This window comes from Haliotis rubra, unplaced genomic scaffold (genome assembly GCF_003918875.1).
Source record: "Haliotis rubra isolate DU_JTF1 unplaced genomic scaffold, ASM391887v1 Scf1712, whole genome shotgun sequence".
Classification (NCBI taxonomy): domain Eukaryota; kingdom Metazoa; phylum Mollusca; class Gastropoda; order Lepetellida; family Haliotidae; genus Haliotis; species Haliotis rubra.
Window position 1 is genome coordinate 33,087 of NW_025765684.1, and position 21,720 is coordinate 54,806.

General features: G+C 40.5%; 2 long non-coding RNA genes across 2 annotated transcripts; one reads left to right on the forward strand and one right to left on the reverse strand.

Moving 5' to 3' along the window:
* The first annotated feature begins 2,086 nt into the window (after positions 1–2,086).
* Positions 2,087–4,530, forward strand: LOC124272660. The gene is made up of 3 exons (XR_006897396.1): positions 2,087–2,097; positions 3,192–3,193; positions 3,722–4,530. It is a non-coding gene; the product is annotated as an uncharacterized LOC124272660 (long non-coding RNA).
* Positions 4,531–5,558: 1,028 nt separating this feature from the next.
* Positions 5,559–20,576, reverse strand: LOC124272656. The gene is made up of 4 exons (XR_006897393.1): positions 20,345–20,576; positions 19,573–19,632; positions 5,941–6,018; positions 5,559–5,834 (listed from the first exon to the last, which is right to left on the reverse strand). It is a non-coding gene; the product is annotated as an uncharacterized LOC124272656 (long non-coding RNA).
* Between the last annotated feature and the right edge of the window lie 1,144 nt (positions 20,577–21,720).

Consider the following 21,720-nt stretch of genomic DNA (forward strand, 5'->3'; position numbering starts at 1 on the left):
GTAGCCTCTAAACAAAGCGCTATTCACAGTTCACGGATGGGCTACGAGACTATCATATGAATCATGTCAACCATTGTTTAAGCTTAGCTGTGTATACACTATGTCAATTAGATGACGTAAACATGTCATTTGACTAGATAAGACAAATGTTCTACGGTATCTAGTATGTAAGCGATACTCATGATTTTACTTTGAAAATCACAGTCACTGTGGGAAGACTGAAAGTAGTTTGGGCTTAAAAATATGCAATGGGGTCACTACATTGTTTCAACCTTCGCCCTGCGAAGTGACAGTTTACTGACCTACTTTCTGAAATGCAAACTGTAAGCGTTGGAATTAATTCTAACTATAGTCCGTTTGGTTCAAAAGCGGACCGATGAATTGCAATCGAACTCGAAAACTAATAAACATAAAATACTCAATGAAACACTGATCATAATCTAAACCTCAGACCAACTCTGTGAGGTTTTTGCAGAATTTATGTCCTAAAAATACAAAAGTTGTTTAACAAACTATCATTAAAATATCGACACAATTCACTATTTGTTACGAGGGACGAGTGCAGAGAAAGGGACAGCCAGGTGTGCGAGAAAGGATGGAGACGGCACAGCACAAGTTACTGAATCAATAACGTTGTCGGCACTTGCTTCTCTAACACCTGGCTGTCCCTTTCTCTGCACTCCTCCCTCGTAACAAATGGTGAACTGTGTCAAAAATTTAATGATAGTTTGTTTAACAACTTTTTTAATTTTAGAACATAAATTCTGCAAACAAATCACAGAGTTGGTCGGATGTTTTGATTATGATCAGCGTTTCATTGAGTGGGGAATCGAACCCGGGTCTTCAGCGTGACGAGAGAACGCTTTAGCCACTAGGCTACCCCCACCGTTCCTTAACACATCAAAACTGGTCGGCTGTTACAATGTGGCATAGAGCTATGCAGATGTAGCTGGTTGGTTGTTGTTTAACGCCGATGTGTGAAGCCCATTTCTGGTGTCCCCCTCCATGATGTTGCTGGAATATTGCTAAAAGCGGCGTAAAACCAAACTCAGTCAGTCAGTCAGTGTTTAACGCCGCACTCAGCAATATTACAGCTATATGGCGACCGACTGCAAACAGTCGAGTCTGGATCAAACAATCCAGTGATGAACACCACGTGCATCGATGTACACAATTGGGATATGATGACCCAATCTCATTAGTATGGTGGCTGATTTCGCTTTCTCGTCTCGTGATATCGTTTTCTCGCCTCCGAATTATAAGGCGAGAAAGCGATGGCCAACTCACTCACTTCTGGACATTCAATTATTTTCTGTTGCAGGACACATCGCGCCTATCGGATACATATGGAATCCTGGAAGGGACATTGTCGCGTTGTCGCATTGTCGCGTTGTCGCCCTCTCAAATACAAGCAAAATTAAACAAAACGCGACACGCAACATCGCGACAACGCGACATTTCGCCCATTTGTCGCATTGTCGCGATGTCGCGTGTCGCGTTTGAATAATATATTTTTCATTCCTCCAAGGGCGACACGCGACATAGCGACAATTTTCAAGGTCAAAATATGTCGCGTTGTCGCGCGTCGCCCTATGTAAGATGTGTAAAACAGCCTAAAATTTATTAAAACGCGACACGCGACAATGCGACAACGCGACATTTTGATGAAATGTCGCGTTGTCGCATTGTCGTGTCGCGCTTTGTTAAAATCTTGAGTATAGTATGTATTATAACATATGACTAAAATGCGACACGCGACAATGCGACATATTATATGTCGCATTGTCGCATTTTGGTTTATTTTGCCTCACTTTACTTGTTTTTGACAACGCGATAATGCGACATAGCGACAATGTCCCTTACAGTATTCCATAGAAACAAGCAATCGGCCCCTCCACCCCGACCACCCCCGCAACAGCCACCTCCACGGCAACCACCTGGTTTGTGAATATTCCATCAGTAATAGACTATTACAAGTTTTCTGATATATGCGCAAATGGTGGTTTTCCTAGGAGGTGAGAAAGTAACATTTATCTATCTTTCAGCTCCTCGTTCTTAAACCCGGCGGAGTTGACGGCTTTCCGACGTTTTAACAATGTACATGTCGCCATGGAGACACACGACTTCCTCATGTAGGCTTAAGCATTAACATGTCAGAATTTACTTTGCTGAAAACATTAAATGAATTCAGATTGAACATGTGTCGGTCTTGTATTTGTTTTTTTTCAGAATGAATGAATAAATATTATTTTACGCCGCATAAGCAGTTTTCTAGCTATTCGCGGCGTTGTTGTATCAGAACACAAATGAATACTATATACATACATGTACCTATGTTGATACAATTGCTATAAGGGGTAAGTTTCATTTAACCCTCATATTAGCAATTAACACTTAACACTTACTGAAGTTGTCTTGGCTGGGCTGTGCAAATGGGTCACAAAAACATCAACAATTTGGCTATTTTCTCTGGACATGTGACCATCCCTTTCTGAGCAATGGCTCGGTCCTACGGGAAAAATAACAACTTGATTGCCTATACCCCCTCTCCAGAATGGACAAGTCCAGGTAACAGACTTGTTGTTTGATATGTTTTAGTGATGTTGTTGTTTGTTTGTTGTTTAATGCCGCACTCAGCATTATTCCAGACATATAGCGGGGGTTTGTAAATAATCGAGTCTGGACCAGACACTGGATCCAGTGATCAACATCATAAGCATCGATCCACGTAACTGGAGTGACTGTAATTAATTCCCGTGAGTTGAATATCACTTGATGCCGCAGCCTCGTTCCCTTGGTATGGTCACACTCGGTGGCGGGCACAGAGAAAGCCACTCCTCCGCGGGTCTGGTGGACAGGGGCCAGTCCCTCCTCTCTCAGCCGCTGAAGAATCTCGTCCCCTGACAGACGGGACGTGGACGGTGTCACCTGGCTCTTGGCGTAGTAGAGTTCGTGAGGGCAGTTGATCTTGCCCGTCAGAGCTCCCCCGGGGAATGTTTGCTTTGATGGTGTAACCTTAGCTTGCTTACATCCCATTTTAGACGATAGTTATTGAGGCTGTTGTACATGTGGATTGTTTCCATGATCTTCGTGCAGGGTAGAACAGTCCCTTCTACCGTATTTGACATCTCCAGGCTGCCTCCCACCTCCCCTGATCTCGGGCTGCTTATGTTTCTTTTTGTCTTTTTTAGGCGTTGAACCGGGGATTTGAGCCTTCATTTGACGTGATTTTCGGTGAGCCGTTTGCACCGTCGACCTCACTCCGCCATAGACCACGTGACCCCTAAGAAAAGAGGACTTTTGCCCGTCTTATGGAATTTACAAAGTATCGGGATACAAATACTTAGGCATAATGTTAGACCCTAATGACTTTGTTTGTTTTCATGATAATGTTGAAATTTCACTAGAAAATCTAAAGAAGAGATTTGAAATCTGGAAGTCAAGAAATTTGACAATTTATGGTAGACTCCTATTAAGTAAATCAGAAGGCATTTCAAGGCTTGTTCATCAGGCAAGCTGTATATCATTCCACCCAAAAGTTGTCAAGTCTGTTAACAGAGAGCTAATTTTTTTTTGTCTGAGAAGGTTTCAAGAAATCGTCTCACACAAGGGTATGAAAATGGGGGCATTAAAGCTTTAGATTTTGTTTTATTTAATAAAGCACTTAAACTAGTATGGCTTTCTAAATATTTCAAGGATAAGAAATTTTGGAGCTATCAAGTTCAACCAATATTTGAAACTGTAGGATCCCTTGAGCTTTTATTAAACTGCAACTTTGACTTACACAAATTGAATTTAAACATCCCACTTTTTTATAAGGATATCTTGAATATCTGGAAATTCCATTTTTTACAAAGATGTTGACATCTTTTATCAAATTATTTGGAACAATAAAAATGTGCTTATAAACAGAAAAAGCTTATATGACTCAGATTGGAAAGAAGCAGGTATTATTTGAGTTTGGCAATTACTGAAAAAAAATGGAAATTTCCTGCAAAGACAAACATTAGCTAGGATGTATGGACTAGAAATTTCCCAAAGAAAATACAGATTGTATACAAATGCCATAAAAAGAGCAATTGGTCAAAATGTTTATTTTAAATATATGACTTGTTCTTTTCCAAGTGATGTTTGCCCAGATATAAACGGTGTAAACGTTGCTGATATTCCTGATAATGCCAAGTCCTGGTACAACTTAATGCATAATATTTGTTGTGTGACAGAAGAGGATACTTGTACAAGAATCAGAATTAGAAAATAAATACAAACAATTACAGTTTAAAGTTCTTCACTCAATTTTGCCTTGAACAAGTAAACTGTGTGAACACTGTGGCAATGCTGACACTGTCAGACATTATATGGTTTATTGCTCTCGTGTTTGGCCATTCTGGATTTCCTATTTTAAATGGGCAAAAGCAAATATTCAAGATAACGTATATCCAAATGACAGAGATGTTGTATTATATGGCCTTCATGGAGACTCTGAAGACTGTAAATTATTTAACTATGTATTGATGTTTGCTAAATTTATAGTGTATCGAGTTACTGGAAGTGATTGTAATTTTGACACTTTCATAAAGATCTAAAATTACATTATAAAATACTGAAACATACCAGAAAAAATGTAAGTGAGAAAGTGAAATCCTTGTGTGCATAGTGTTTAACACTTATGACTAATCATCTTTTAACCCCTACACCCTGGTATGTCCATCCACGTGACACTGTACAGGGGCTGTAAAATCGTGGAATTGTACTAGTAATAAATGATGCTGAAATTTGATTTAAAAAATAAAATAAAAAGCTTGTTTCCATGCGCATATGGGCAACAATACCGTGACCTTAGAAAGACATGACGTCAGTGATCAGCGCTTGTGGTGTATTGGACCTACTACCAACGGATATAAAAATGAGAGAGAGATGTAGAATATTAAATTTGCTATCTTATAGAGTAAATCAACTGCAAATTCTAGGACAGTTTGAAAAAAAAAGCCTTTTGTTCAAAATTATGTCGTGCCTTAAAAAGCCGTAGATCTATACAGTATTTTGTATCATAATCCTATTAACCCCCTAGATGGCAGAGGGACATCCTCCTCATCCTTCTCCTTCGAATGAAGTCGAATAAAATTCGAACTACATCACGCACACAAATATAGTTCCAGGTTTTGAATTTCGCGATTCTGTCGAATCGAAGCATTATACCCGAACCACCGTCTGGCTGTGCTGGTGTAGCATTATACCAGAATCACCGTCTGGCTGTGTTGGTGTAGCATTATACCCGAACCACGGTCTGGCTGTGTTGGTGTAGCATTATACCCGAACCACGGTCTGGCTGTGCTGGTGTAGCATTATACCCGAACCTCGGCTTGGCTGTGCTGGTGTAGCATTATACCCGAACCACAGTCTGGCTGTGCTGGTGTAGCATTATACCCGAACCACGGTCTGGCTGTGCTGGTGTAGCATTATACCAGAACCACGGTCTAACTGTACTGGTGTTGCAAGGCCGAAGTGTGTTTTTACTCTAGAAGTGAAATCTGTTCAATGATAACTTATTCAGTTACTTATTAAGGAATTGTTTTAATTCTCCATTTTATTCATCTGTCTTCTGATTCATCGAAATAAAGATACTAAAAATATTTTATTAATGCTTTCATCAAAATACACCAACACTTTGGCCTTTCACATTATCCGAATTGCAACCTTAATCTAAGAAGTGAGGCCCACATGAGGATGTCTGCATGGCCCTCTTAAGTTCTGACATTTATTTTGTTGAGAAGAAGTCTTCGGAAAATTGCTGACTCAGCTTGGTCATTTGTAAGCAGGTCTGTTAACTGGAGCTGAAATGGAAAATAATAATATAATTCTCACACCTGAAAAAAAACCCTGATATCTAGATTTCCCATTAAAGTCATGACAGTTATGATGAGGGAAATATTCACCTACGTTTTGGTTTTGGATCCGACGGGCGTGGACTTGGACGATGAATAGGGCGAGATGGACTGGATGGTAGTCTTCGAAATTCTGTAACAGAAATTTGTGATTGTGCATGGACAGGTTCATATATGATTTATGCTGTAAAGTATTGTTTTGTATGATTTCCTTTCTGAAAATATTGGTCGAAAATGGTCAGTTGTCGAAAATATATACAATAAAAAACCGCATAGACCTTATGTATTTTTAAATTAGTTACCTTTTGTGTTCAAACAATCGTCCAAATTTGTAACAAAAGTGCTGATAACATGATTTTACACAATTCCACATGTAAAAAATCGACTTTACCAGAAAATGTTGATTTCGATGAGATTTCTTACAAGGATTGAAAAAAAAAAAACCAACGCCATAACGCAACTGTTAATGTGGCAGTAACAAATTTTGTTTATTTTAGCAGTTTGTATATTAATTAGAATTCATGTAAATAAATAATTCAAATTTCATTGCACAGTTTTAGTCATCTTATTTTGTCATATTACACAGCCTGCCTTTGATTACCTGTCACTCACAGCCAGTTCACTGAGTATGCTTACCGTATGTTCACCACACAACACAATAACCTGAGCCCTTCCCGACTTAAACCCTTTTGTCTTTTATACATTACAAGGTTTGTGGTCACTCCACATTCAATCGTCAGATGGATAACATTTCATGCGGATTTTCTTGACAGATCTTTGGATCGCATTCTGAGGTAATTTGGATATTTTATCTACTTATTGTTCATGTAATATCAGTTGGATATAACTTGTAGTTGTTTCAGTGTGTGTTGTCTCAAATGCATAGATCTTATTGGTTCAAATAGCCCAATAAATACTTTACATTCACTATAATGTATCCCATGAACTTGAACCATGGCCAGCATCTTCCTTACGATGGGTATATAGACGTTGAAGTACAAGGCGTAGGTGCAACCTCAGCTAAATTGCCTTGTATTATGCTAGTTGTTCCTGATACCCCGTATAACACCACAGTCCCAGTGCTGCTATGCACAAATATTTTATCTTGCTACATGGCTGAATGCAAGAATCAGTATGGAAGCCGATTTCTTCAAAAGGCTGATATCCATACACCGTGGTATATGGCATTTCGCAATATGCACTTACAAGAGAGGGAACTGGCAAGGCAAAACTACTCGTTCGGTAAGGTTCGCATGTTTTACCATTTCACCTAACACTGAAAGAAATATACAGGGATACTTGTGCAAGCCTATAGTCTACAAAGACACCTGTGCTTTTGTACAACCGACCAAGAACTCCGCAATCCCACCTGATCTAGACATTGCTCCAACCATTGGCAATTTCCATCATCACGACGAGATCATAGTTCAAGTTCATGTGTCCAATGTTACCACAAGAACTGTATCTATTCCAACAAGAGCCCTGTTATGTGAGCTTCAAGCTGTCTCCATGAAAGATCTCCCAGCCAAAACATGTCCCCAGGATGAAGATCAACAGGCAATTGATTTCAATGAGGCTGAAGTCACGCCTGAACAAGTCAGACTTGGAAAGGAAACCATTTCACAGTTTCTTGGTGTATTTTCTACGGGCGAACAGGACATTGGACATGTGACAACAGTGAAACATAGGGATTGACCTTGAAGATGACCGACCTTTCAAACAGAGGCACAGAAGGATTCCACCCACCATGTACCAAGAAGTGAAGGAACATCTTCAACAACTTCTTACAAGTTGAGTCATCCGTCATTCCTTCTCACCTTGGTCATCTAATGTTGTATTCGTGCGCAAGAAAAGCGGAAAATTACGCATGTGCGTGGACTTCCGACAGCTTAACCAACAGACTATAAAGGACTCCTACGCTCTGCCACGTATAAAAGAGATGTTTGACGCCCTTGCAGGATCCAAATTCTACAGCACTTTGGACATGAAAAGCAGATATCATCAAGTGGAGATTGAGGAGTGCCACAAGGAGAGAAGAACTTTCACCGTTGGTCCATTAGGTTTTCTCGTATGCCATTTGGACTTTGTGATAGCCCAGCAACATATCAGAGGCTCATGGCTGAGTGTTTCGATGGACTCCACCTCAAAATATGTCTGATTTATCTGGACGATATCATTGTGTTCTCCACAACATATGAAGAACATCTGGAACGTCTTCAGCAGATCCTTCAAAGAGTCAGGGACACTGGAATGAAGCTTACCCCAGACAAGTGCTCCTTCTTCAAGACAAAGATCAAATTTCTTGGACATGTCGTCTCAGAGCATGGTATAGAAGCTGATCCAGATAAGGAGCAATGGATCAAGCATTGGCCTATTCCTAGAAATCCTGAGGAAGTTCGAAATTTTCCTGCATTTACAGGATATTTCCATAAGTTTGTACGAGACTTTGTGAAAATTGCCAAACCAGTGACCTCCTTAATGCCCGGGACAAGACCCAAGAAGCGTGGTAATACAAGAACTGCAGATGCTTATAAACCTTTCTGTGGGGACCGTCTCAACAATCAGCTTTCTGTGAGCTCAAGGATCTTCTCACTTCGCCACCTGTCCTCGGATATCCTGACTACAGCAAGCCATTCGAGGTGCACACTGATGCCAGCACCTGCGGCCTCGGTCCAGTTCTGTACCAAGAACAGGAAGGAGTTAAAAGAGTCATTAGCTATGCAAGTAGAGGACTTAGCAAGTCTGAGGGTAACTATTCAGCTCAGCGCCTTGAGTTTCTAGCACTCAAGTGGGCGGTGACTGAAAAGTTCCATGATTATCTGTATGGTGATAGCTTTACTGTCTACACAGATAATAACCCTCTTACTTACGTACTCACCACAACCAAACCAGATGCCACAGGACACCGATGGCTGGCAGCCCTTGCTGCAGACAACTTCGATATTGTCTACAGGCCAGGCCTCAATAATGCTGATGCGGATGGACTTTCCGGGAATAGAAGATGACCATCAACAGTCCCAGATGTCAGCTGAGTCAGGTAGAGTAGTATGCAATACTCTGCAAGATCACACAGCTATACAGTCATTAATCTTCTCCATATCACCAGAGGTCACAGATATGGATCCACCTGGACAGCATCTTACAGCAATGACACATCGAGACTGGCTCAGTCTTCAGATGACATTTTGTGACTATGGATAGCACTTGTTAAAGCAAGGAAGAAACCATGACGACAGGATTATCCACCATGTCAAGCTAATACTGCTTTTTATCGGCACTTTGACAGCTTGACATTACAGAGCGGAGTACTGTACAGAAAGGTTATACTGGAAGGACAACAGAGACAACAGCTGGTATTGCCTTCTGCCTTCATAGATGATGCATTGAGAGGATTGCACGATGATGTTGGACATCTTGGGAGAGATCGCACATTATCGCTCCTACATGACCGTTTCTTCTGGCCAGGAATGTACAGGGATGTGGAGGAGTACATTCAAAGATGTGGCCGATGTTTACGCAGGAAGTCCCCTTCCAATGTTCGTGCACCTCTGATTAAAATAACTACCACCCAGCCCTTGGACTTAGTTTGTCTTGACTTTTTGTCACTAGAAGCTTCGAAAGGAGGTCATCAGTATGTGCATGTCATAACTGACCATTTTACAAGATATGCACAAGCGATTCCAACACGCAACATGACTGCAAAAACAACAGCAGAAGTGTTCTTTAGAAACTTCATTCTACACTATGGCATTCCCAAACGTATACACAGTGACCAGGGAGCTACTTTTGAGAGCCGTCTGATGAAGGAACTATGCATCATCTTGGGGATGGAGAAAAGCAGGACAACTCTGTATCATCCTCTGCATCATCAAGGAATGGTTGAGCGTTTCAACAGGACACTTCTCAGCATGCTCGGAACTCTACAGCCTGATAAGACGATAGACTGGAAGAGCTACGTTGCTCCCCTTGTCCACTCGTATATCAGTACCAGACATGAATCCACTAACCTATCTCCATTTTACTTGATGTTTGGTTGAGAGCCTCGCCTGCAAAAATTGATCTGGCTTTCGGCATTGAAACCAACAAGGGACTTGAATCAGTTTAATCATACGGAGATTCGAAAGAAACTTCAAGAGGCTTATGAGCTAGCAGCCAGAGCATCAGAGACAGCCAAAGATAGACGGAAGATTGTTATGACTTAAAGTGCGTGGCGTGACTGTTCAGACTGGCGACAGGGTGTTAGTAAAGGCACTTGCCTTTGATCGAAAACACAAGTTGGCAGATCTCTGGGAAGAGGATCCGTTTGTTGTTCTCTCACAGCCAAACCAGGATATCCCTGTGTTTGTTGTGCAGAGAGTAACGGGGAAAGGGAGAAAGAGGACCCTCTATCGGAATCACCTCTTGTCTATAGGATCCGTTCCCATATCTGAGGCACTATCTATACCAAAGCCAGCACCTGCACCAAGATCCAGGAAACTCGCCAAACCAGACACCGAATCATCATACTCAATGGAATCAGAAGACCCTCAGGACAATGAGTCAGAAGAAGATCTGTTTATAATTCAAGCAGTTCCTGATAAAGACACTTTCATCAGTGGGAGTATTGTGGATAAGGATACATCTATCTCACAGACAAGTGGTGACGACCAGGTGTCTGCTGAGACAGATGGTAATGCTTCTGGTGGTGACGGCCACGTGCAGACTGATACTGAAAACTGCACAGAAGCAGAACCTGAAGAACCATCAAAGCACGAAAACTCAATTGGAAGGGAATCTCCTCCTGTAACTCCTGTAGTTGTCTCAAGACCAACACCTCTTCCATGACGCTCTGGACGCCAAACTAACAAACCGACATGGCAGACGTCGGGGGAATATGTGATGTGCCAGGAGAGTCAACGCATAGAACAGCTAGTTGCTACCGGCGTCATTGGTCACATCAGCAGCGGCATTTCCAAAGCACTTCTTTCGCCCATTGACGAACCCCAAGAATGACGTGGACGTCATTTTCCACAGGAGGGAAGTATGTTGCAGTAACAGATTTTGTGTATTTTAGCAGTTTGTATATTAATTAGAATTCATGTAAATAAATAATTCAAATTTCATAGCACAGTTTTAGTCATCTTATTTTGTCATATCACACAGCCTGCCTTTGATTACCTATAATTCACAGCCAGTTCACTGAGTATGCTTACCGCATGTTCACCACACAACACAGTAACCTGAGCCCTTCCCCACTTGAGCGCTTTTGTCTTCATAGCCAGCTTGGGTAATCAGCTAAGCTGTATACTTTTATACATTACAGGGTTTGTGGTCACTCCACATTCAGTCGTCAGATGGATAATAGACTAGGCCCGATTCTGCAAAAAAGCTCAAATAAAAGATGTTGAGGCATTCTTTAAAAGGATTTGGTATCCAGGCTAGTTTACCTATTTAACGGGTGCTGATCTCGAAAAATAGGATACCAAGCTGAAAAAAGTGTTTTTGACCCTCAAAAATGAAAAACAAAATCGCCGCCAAAATCGCCTAAAATAGTGGTAGATGTTCCCTGTATTTTCGCCTTTGACTGCATCTTAATGTCTTAAATTTTGGAATCTTGTCTTTTTAAGACATTTAAAGAGTGCTGATCATGGAGAAATAGGATTCCAAGCTGTAAAATGTTTTTGGACCCTCAAAATTGAAAAACAAAATGGCCGCCATAGTCACTTCAAGTAGTGGTAGGTGTGCATGGCATATTATCACCTGTGACTGTACATCTATTTCCAATTTTTTTTAAACATGACTCTTTTTCAAATTTTAAGGGTGCTGATCACGACAAAATAGAATACCAACTGAAAAATAGTTGATTATAACCCTAAAATTGAAAAACAAAATGGCCGCCAAATCACCTTTTTGGTGTAAAAAATACTGAATGCTTACATCGGTATATCATGAAATATAAATGACCACTGTACAATTAAAATGTTTATATTGTTGTCACCGCAAAGTATAGAACTGCCCTTCATTAAAAACAATAAATAAATTGGATTTTGTTTTAAAACATTATTTCAACCCAAAAGTATTTATTAAATTATTTTATCAAAACGTGTCTCAGATTATTAGGAATAACAAAACGTTTTAGTTGTTACATAGTTCAGATGGTTAGCAACACATTCTGAACATTCCTGAACACAGTTGTAATTGTTTTTGAAGGTTTTTTTTTTAAAAAAAGGTGGTAATTTGACAATTAAAAAAATGAATGGTCCCTATACTTGTGCTTGCCACCTTGCTAAGACATGTCAAGTTGCTGGTGCAATTAGTGTAAGTATTCATCCTCTTGCATTGATATGTTTTGTAAATTCTTAATGGAATAATGTATCTACTTTCAAAAAGGGGAAATATAAAACAATATAATGAATAATATGCTGCATTTTCTCTAACAAAATGTAAGTGAAACCCTCATGTTCAAACCCTATTCACTGGAAGAAATGTATGTTTTGTCAAGAAGTTAACTTGAAACAACATCTCTATTCCATGATGACATTAAATACCAGCTCTGATATTCTGGAAGTGCAACAGGTAAGGGTCATGTTCTCGGGTTCAGCGGTGTCTGGAAACGGTACGAACAACTGGCAGTGAAATCCAACGCTTCCACTGCCAAATCGTTAGTTAGTCGCCGGGCAACATTCAGGAAGAAGTTTCAAGTTCACGTTTCCGACTTTATTACATTTGTGCAGATAATATGGATCCCCTCCTGATCACTAAACGTTACATGTACCCACTAGGTACAATGGTATCGTCATCTCTCAACTAGCAGATGCTGATGAAAATCTGACAATGCCAACTTACGACCGTCATGAAGACATCTTCCTTGAATTAGTTCAGGTTGCTTTGAAACTTGATAGATACAACATGTCATACTGGTGTTGGGGTTGATGAACAAAGTGCCAACAATTGCATACCGGACACATGTGTATGTACACTTCATCCAGTAACGAGATCCAAAGATCTGGTTCCGATGTTTCACAAAGCAGGACACACTTTAAATTACAAGCAGGTCAAGCAAATTGTCACATCCTTGGCAGAATCAACGTATGAAAGCAATGAATCCCTCCACTGGGGCTCTGTGATACCACCAAACTCATACAAACAGATTTGGTTTCTTCACAGCAGACATCATTGATATCCTGGATGAACCCTTGGATGGATAAAGCACATTTCATGACACACAAGTAGCAGCATGGACCAGGCCCCGATGTGATGTTTGACACATTGAAACTATACACAAAGAACTTAAGTAAGCACCCCCTGTATTTTTGCAATGATACGTTTTCAACATGTACATAAACTTTTCGTGGTGACCGCGATGGAAATAATTGCTCATTTAAAAAAAACCCTGATTTTCATACGAAACCATGTCTGTACAAGTATGGTCCTGGAATGTTTATTGTTGAATCTATTGATGAATGTGAACATTCAAGTGCCATTTTACGTCTCTACACAATTCCAAGGAAATGCCAAGTGTAACCTCCATGTGAATGTATATCAGCCATCACTCTTCTCTCCATACCCCTTGATCTTCTGAAGGGACAGTCTACGTCATTCCTCGTTTAAAGCAGCTTCCAATTGGGCCAGGCTCTGTACAGGAGGATCCCTTTTTCGCACAAGACGACCGATCATGTCCCAGATGTGCTCCAAAGGGTTAAGATCGGGGCTCATCCAATCATGAAATACGTCAGGGGTACTTAACTAAGTTCTTTGTTTATATCTTCAACCAAAACTTTAGATATTTCAGATGCCATGTCAACTGCCAGCATATTCTGTTGCATCGTTGTTGCCATTTCATGCACTAACGGCCTGTGATTCCACATCCTACTTCCATCATCATCATCTCCTAAAGGATTTGGGCGCTGGCAACCTGAACCAAGACAAGACCAAATCCACTGAAGAATTTGTGTGCCAGGTATACGGTGTTCATAGTGTGAACACACTGCTTAGGGTTTTGTTTGAGAAATCATGCAAACCTGAGTTGATGACACTGTCAGGTGATGCCCCATGCCACCACATCCAGCGTGTCCATTACCAAATCATGATCTAGAGGAAAGTATATGAAGCTATTCCATCATCTCCCGAATTCACAGAGATGGGTTGAAGAAGAGCAATTAAAGGTCTACAAATGTCATGAGTCAAAGTCAAGTAACAAAGATGCTTATTTAATGAATCTTTGAATATTATAAGATGTTGAATTCAAACCTGTTTATGGTTGCGTTGACCAAATTATTAAGCATAACATGAGAAATTATAATTCATATGTATATGAGAATCAAGTGTGAATAGATTTAACATTATTGTCATGAAGTTTGTATGTTTCAGCTGATATATTGTGTTGAGAATTGTTTGCTAAAGTTTCATTGATTATCTATATTCTTTTCATCCGAAATGATGTTCATGTTCATTGAAAATATGAAGTTGTGTATTGGTATAACTTTGATTGCTATCTGTTTCACCATGTAATCAGCACAAAATCAGCTATTTTTGCAGCCATTTTGGGTCATAAACACTTTTTTTGCAGTTGGTGTCCAATGTTTCGTGATCAACACCCTTTAAATGTCTAAACAAAAGTCAGACTTAAAAAAATTAGAGAATAGATATACAGTCATAGGTGATGACATAGAGTGCACACCTACAACTACTTGCGGCGACTATGCCAGCCATTTTGTTTTTCAATTTTGAGGGTCCGAAAACATTTTTCAGCTTGGAGACCTATTTATTCATGATCAGCACTCTTTGAATGTCTTAAAAAGTCAAGTTTCCAAAATCTTAAATATAGAGAAACAGTCATGGGTGAAAATACAGTGCACACCTACCACTATTTGAGACGATTTTGACGGCCATTTTGTGTTTCAATTTTGAGGGTCAAAAACGCTTTTTTCAGCTTGGTATCCTATTGTTTCGTGATCAGCAAACCCTGGATACCAAATCCTACTAAAAATGCCTCTTGCATTACTTTTATCCACAATAGGTCCTAGTCTATAACTTTTCATGCGGATTTTCTTGACAGATCTTTAGATTGCATTCTGAGGTAATTTGGATATTTTATCTACTTATTGTTCATGTAATATCAGTTGGATATAACTTGGATATGCATCAGTGTGTGTTAGTCTCAAATGCAAAGTATTGTGAATTTGGTGATCTTATTGGTTTAAATAGCCCAATAAATACTTTATATTCACTATAAAGTGATATTAGTTATGTGATTAATAATAGGCGTATAAAAGACAAGGCAAACCATGTAAGCATGTGCTGAATGGATAATCATTAGTATGGCTTCATAACCACAAATGAATGAATGAGGTCTTATCTTGCATTGTTTCATATCTTGCTCAGCTACCACCATGTGTGTTTGATTAATGTATCATTACTGATGATGCTTTTGTGAGTGTTCGTTATTAGCATATCTGTACATATTATTATTATACTGAGTCAAAAAAGAAACTTCACATTCTTTCTTCAGGGCACTATAAAAGAACAAGAGATGGTAAGATGGTTAAATTGTTATTATTTCATTGCTGAGATCTGTGTGATGTACTCGATACACTGACAGTGCCATAATCAGTTCCAGTAGGCTACACCTCCGTTCAAAAACATGGGTATACAGAATGTCAAGTCACAAGAATAAAAATTCGAAGTTTCTCAGTTCAATATTGTGTATGGCCGCCCCGCGCATTCACCACTTCCAAACACCGTCTCATCGACTGCCTGATGCTTGTGAACACATGGTTGGGGATTCTGGGCCATTGCTCTTGCAAGGCAGCGACAAGTTCCTGCAAATTCTGAGGTTTGTTCTTAAGACCACGAAGCCTTCTCCCAAGTGCATCCCAAACGTGCTCTATTGGATTAAGGTCAGGGGACCTCGATGGCCAGTCCATGACGTCCAGCGTTTTGAAGGACATTTCGTGTCAACATCGCGGTATGCGGCCGAGCATTATCATGCTGGAACTGTAGACCTGGACCATGAGCCGCCATGAAAGTTACGAGTTCAGGGGTGAGCACCTGGTCGCGCTAAGCAGCAGCTGTTGGTTTCTACGGATGACCAGAAGTCGGGAACGGTTGTTCCCACAGAAGGCACCCCACAACATGCAACTTCCGCCCCCGAATCTGTCGACTTCCTGTACACAACATTGGGCATACCGTTCACGACGTCGTTTCCAGACTTTACGCCTGCCGTCCGCGAATCTGATTCATCGCTAAAGACGACTCGATTCCAGTCTCTCTGGGTCCATCGGAGGTGACGTTGGGCCCACAGCAGACGTTGACGTTGATGAAACGGCGTCAATATTGGCCCACGATATGGTCGTCGAGAATGGAGATTGGCAGCCCGCAACCGATTTCGAATGGTCTGTGAGGACAGTCGACCTCTAAACATCTCAGCCCTGGTTCGTGTAGCCGGTGGAAATCTCTTCACGTAGGTGACGTAGGACGATTTGACGGTCTTCTGCTCGTGACGTCACACGTGGACGACCCGACCTCGGGCGATCAGAAGTGGTGCCAGTTTGTTGTAGACGACCTCGCAAGTCATACACAGTTCGACGGCTGCATCCCATTGCTCTTGCGACGTCAATAACTGATCTTTCAGCTTGCAACATGCCAACGGCACGTTCACGTTGCACATTTGACAATCGTGGCATTTAAAGTACCGTTAGAACTGTGGTTTAAAAGTGTGTTTTCAATTCTTGAGGCCAATGCAAACACGTGCATATGAAGAAAACTTCGATGCGAAGATCACGTGATCGACTGCACGTGTAAACCTGATTTGGCACTAACGTCATTTGTACGACGAATGGATGGGTTTGAGTGGGTTATCTAACGTTTTACTAGAGTCGAAAGATAGGGATCCCATTTCGGATACATAGATGTATCATCAGAGAAAAAAATTTCATTATTTTTAAAAATTACATTTTGTGAAGTTTCTTTTTTGACTCAGAATATTTTCTCTACAGACGAGCATTTGATACGGCAGCGTCCCCAGGTGAGAAATAAACCTTTGCCCACACATCTGGTAGGTTAATGCATTGTGTATATGTCATGTATCAACCGAAAGAATTTTGTATACAGTAATTGCTTACTGAAGAAACTATTTTGTAAAGTATATGTACGAATCATATTTGTTTAGGAAATGTGTATATTGCTGCATCCATTATATTGTACATCTGAATGTTTCAGGGTTGTTGTTTTCACTACCCATATCTCCAATAAACCATCGGCCATTGAAGAATAAAAGTAGCGTCTGTTGTCTGTGCGTGACTGACGCAGTCCTGCTACACTATAGCACGTCGTCACCGTTGCGCTCAAATCGTAACAACATAAGTGCCTGGAAACTGGCGGCGCATATGGTTATAGTGATGAATCCAGCTGGTTCCTAGTGCAGAGATGTGACGGAAGAAACTGGGTCTAAAGACGGGACGTTATGCTCCTAGCTGTGTGCGTGAAGTGAACAGATTTGGTGGGGAACGTGTTATGATGTTGGCAGCAATATCTTACACTAATCGCACCAATCTGGTCCACGTCCGAGGAGACCTGACGGCTGTGCGTTACAGAGACACTATCCTGCAGCCACACCTCCCGCCAGCCTTTGATGACGTGAGTTGTTCCACAGGAGAACGCCAGGCCACACACTGCACGTGTCACAATGAACTTTCTTGCCGCTTACAATGTTAATGTGCTCCCCTGGCCTTCTCGTTCCCCGGATCTTAATCCAATAGAGCACCTTTGGGATGAACTCGATCGCAGCGTCAACGTCAACCACAAACATTTCCGGAGCATCCCTGGTCTGAGAAGTATTTCCGACCAAACTGTTAGGAATCGATGGCGTAAAGTGGGGATTCAACCAAGAAGGCCAGTTGTCGCCCCTGTTTTGAGAGACTTCCAACGGTGGTGTCGTAGAGTAGGCAACTGGAACCTTAGAGGCGAGTTCATCCTCACCGGCGAGATGAAAAACAGCGTGTTTACTGTCGGAGAATGAACGTTTTGTCCCTAATTGCATTGGACAGGTCGACAGATTCGGTGGAGACAATGTCATGGTGTGGTGTGCGATATCCAGCACACAAAGATCTGATTTAGTGGTGGTTCAGGGGAATTTGACAGCAAATCGGTATATCGGTCCTTGCACGTCATATGCTTCCGATTGTGGACAGACAGATTGAGTTGTTTCCGCATGACAACGCTACTTCACATAGAGCACGCATCATGGTCCGCTACCCTACCATTTCTTACGTCAGTGTCTTGCCATCACCATATCGAAACCCGATAGAACAGTACACCTATGGGATGAACTCGATCGATGTGTACGTCAACTTCGAAACACGCCTCAGACACCTCCACAAACTGGCCATCCTATTGCAGAAAGATTTGGGAAGAATACGGCAAGAGCGACTTCGTCGACGTATCCAGTCTGTGCCGAGCAGTAATTGCTGCCAATGGTGGCCATTGGAAACACAAACACAACAAATAAGGCTACTGTTGTTTTGGCGAACTCTTTGTGTATATATGAATATGTGAATATGTATGTGAATTTTCACCTTCTAACCATTGAAATTACATGACATAATTGATCTTAAACGAACGGAAAAGTGTTTTTTATAATTGCATTACATTACATTACATTACATCACATTACATTACATTACATTATATTATAACAGTATACTAAAGGACGTTCCGTGTAATACCATTTTTATTAAACGAGTTAATGATTTGGTATCAAACGGGCGAAAGCGAGTTTGAAGCTAAATCGTTCACGAGTTTAATAAAAATGGTATTTCACGGAAGCAAGTTCAGTATTCTGTTTATTACTCTCCAACACAAACTGATACTAACTGCCTACGAAGTGTATTGACTTTCAGCTTTCCACGAGTCAAGCAAGGTCTAATACCATTGTGACAGAGGTATTAGCATTGTGACGTCATATCTGTAAACCCTTATGACGTCATACATCTAGCGGTATTACACTAGTGTAAAAATATTACACTGCAGTATGTTCCACGGGCGAGTAATAGCATAGCATAGCATAGCATAGCATAGCATAGCATAGCATAGCATAGCATAGCATAGCATAGCATAGCATAGCATAGCTTAGTTTAGTTTAGTTTAGTATAGTATAGTATAGTATAGTATAGGTAGTAATTTTCCTGTACCACGATTAGTCAAAATACCGTCACGTGATTGTCTACAAAACACAATATTGACATGAGTTTTCTGACTTGGGTTACTAAAAATAGACAAGGACTCACGTACGAAGGGGCTTCCTCTGCTTTTCAGCCAATCAATATATAATAATAATAATCAGTATAATATGGCATCCTTATGGAAGGTTTCTCTTTCATTATATAAGAAAACAATTTATAGACTCTTGGAGAAATCGATATCGGTTTTATTGACCTGAGTAAAACAATATCGACCAATATAATTATGTTATTATTATGTTATCCATATTATATGATTAAGCTACGTTACGTTACGTTACATTACATTACATTTGTTGAGATGCAGAAGTCTTCGGAAAACTGCTGACTCAGCTTGATCATTTGAAAGCAGGTTTGTTAACTGGTGCTTAAAAATGTAAAAAATATGAATATAATCCTCACATCTCTGAAACAAGTAGATATCTAGATTTCCCATGATGCACTTATATAACGGTGAAATATTCACATACGGTTTGGTTGTGGATCTTGTGGGCGGGGACTTGGACGAGGAATTTCCTTTCCATGTTTTTCTGCAACAGGAAATAATTGTGATCATGTATGGATAGATTCATATATGGTTTTTTTGCTGTAAAGTATTGTTTTGTAATTTTTTCTTCCTGAAAATATGTTTAACTATGGTCAAATTAGTGAAGCACCAAGGAGCTTGCACTCACAGGAGCTTGTATTACTGACAATAATACGTCCTAGGTCCAACATTCGTTCACTGATAGCCATCTATGAAGACCAAAAGTGGTGGACCTCGGACGTATTATTGTCAGCAATATTTTTTTATTTTCCATAAAGTGCACACAAACATGCACTTCACATTCATGTTATCGTACATATCAAGGTTATACACAGAGCAAACACGAAACGTTACTCATATCTAAGTGGACTGATTTATTGCTGTTGTTATTTTATTAGATCATAGTCACCACTGCAGGTCAGAAAATCGTGTGAAGTCCCGGTTTACTACCCTACCTCCCTCCCCCCTCCCTTCTTATATATATATATATATATATATATATAGGGGTGGGGGGTGGAGGTTTCATAGTAAACCGGGGCTTAGTGGGCCTATGATTTTGATCAAAGTACATAACTTGGTAGTTAATGTTTACATAGGAGGGTAGTTGTTGAAGTACCAGTTTTTCTCTGAGCGCATCTAATCATTTTTTCAAATACTATTTTAGTACACACAATAGTTACATATGAGTCCATCGAGATCATACAGTGACCACCTACCTTTATCGGACATCCTGCCGTTCAGTTCAGCCTTCCCAATCTGAGACGAATGGAAGCCTAGCTCCAGACGAATGACGTCAACTTCCGTTCGTCAGAACTCGCCCCTTTCCGTACATCCGTCACCTCTCGCATCTTTTCGGCTTGTCCCGGAATAACACGAATCGGTCACGAATGCTTTCCGTATTCGGCTTGTCACGGAATAACACGAAATGGTCAAGAATGGTCATCTTCATGAGGTATCTCCCCCACACCGACGAAGTATTGTGTCAGCACTAAGGATAACACCCCTGCATCAGGCGAATTGTAAACAAGTGCTGAAAATGGCCCGTTTTCGACACAATGCAAAGCATTATTTGGTGTACGTTTTGAAATGTAAAAATCGGATAATTATTTGGAGGTATGACTTTTGAAAATAGCATATTATTGATCAATGATGTCTGCTATTCATCAAATCACCAGTTGTAGTTCCACAACGTCCCCGATAAACCTTGAAACGGTTGGGATATTCTGGAGACGCTAATTACATCACGTCTATTAGGCACACTTGGTTGCGATATTTACATCACTGAATTCCTCATAGATTTAAGAATAAAATAACAAAAAACTCTTTGTCACCAATATGAAGTGCCTGGGTGAAATCAAAGGAAATATACTGGGTGTGAAAAAGAACACTGTGCTCGTAGGACTGCGCTTATTTGCATTTTCTCAAAGTTTAAGACATTTATTCGTTTTTTCGTTGCATACATTGGTGTTTCTAGACTGACGTCATTCCGACCTTACGCACAACGAGATATGAATGACGTCAACAATGCCGACCGGATGACGAAAACTATACACTGGTGCGCGTGAAGTGATATTTGCACTCCTGAATTTTTATAATGTCAGTTATTTTCAACCACCTGGGTAATGTTATAGTGAACATTACCAGCCAACTGACTGAAGTGATATTTGCACTTGTGCACTTGGAATTTTTATTATCCATGTGGTGAAACATAACCAGTGTCCTAAATATCATGTGTGCACATGCGCATTTATATTACCTTCATGTAAAATATTTTAATTTCATTGGTCAATGAAGTTTTAACAAATTTCCGTGTCACCCTCCCTGAAGGGTGACAACTGGAAAAAATATTGCCCGCTGCCATAACAACTCGTGTTTGCCGAATTGAAGCTCCATACAGCGACACCGGCTGCGGTCGGTGTAAATTCTAATGGAATTGGAGATGCAAGTGATGCAGTTTGTATGTAAACATTCGTTAACCGGATTTCATCTGTCAATTAAATGGCGACAAACAAACACTTCGCTTCGCCTCGCATTCTAATGAAGAAATCCACAAAAAACGTTCTAAAGTGATTCCAGACGAAGAAATCAAACT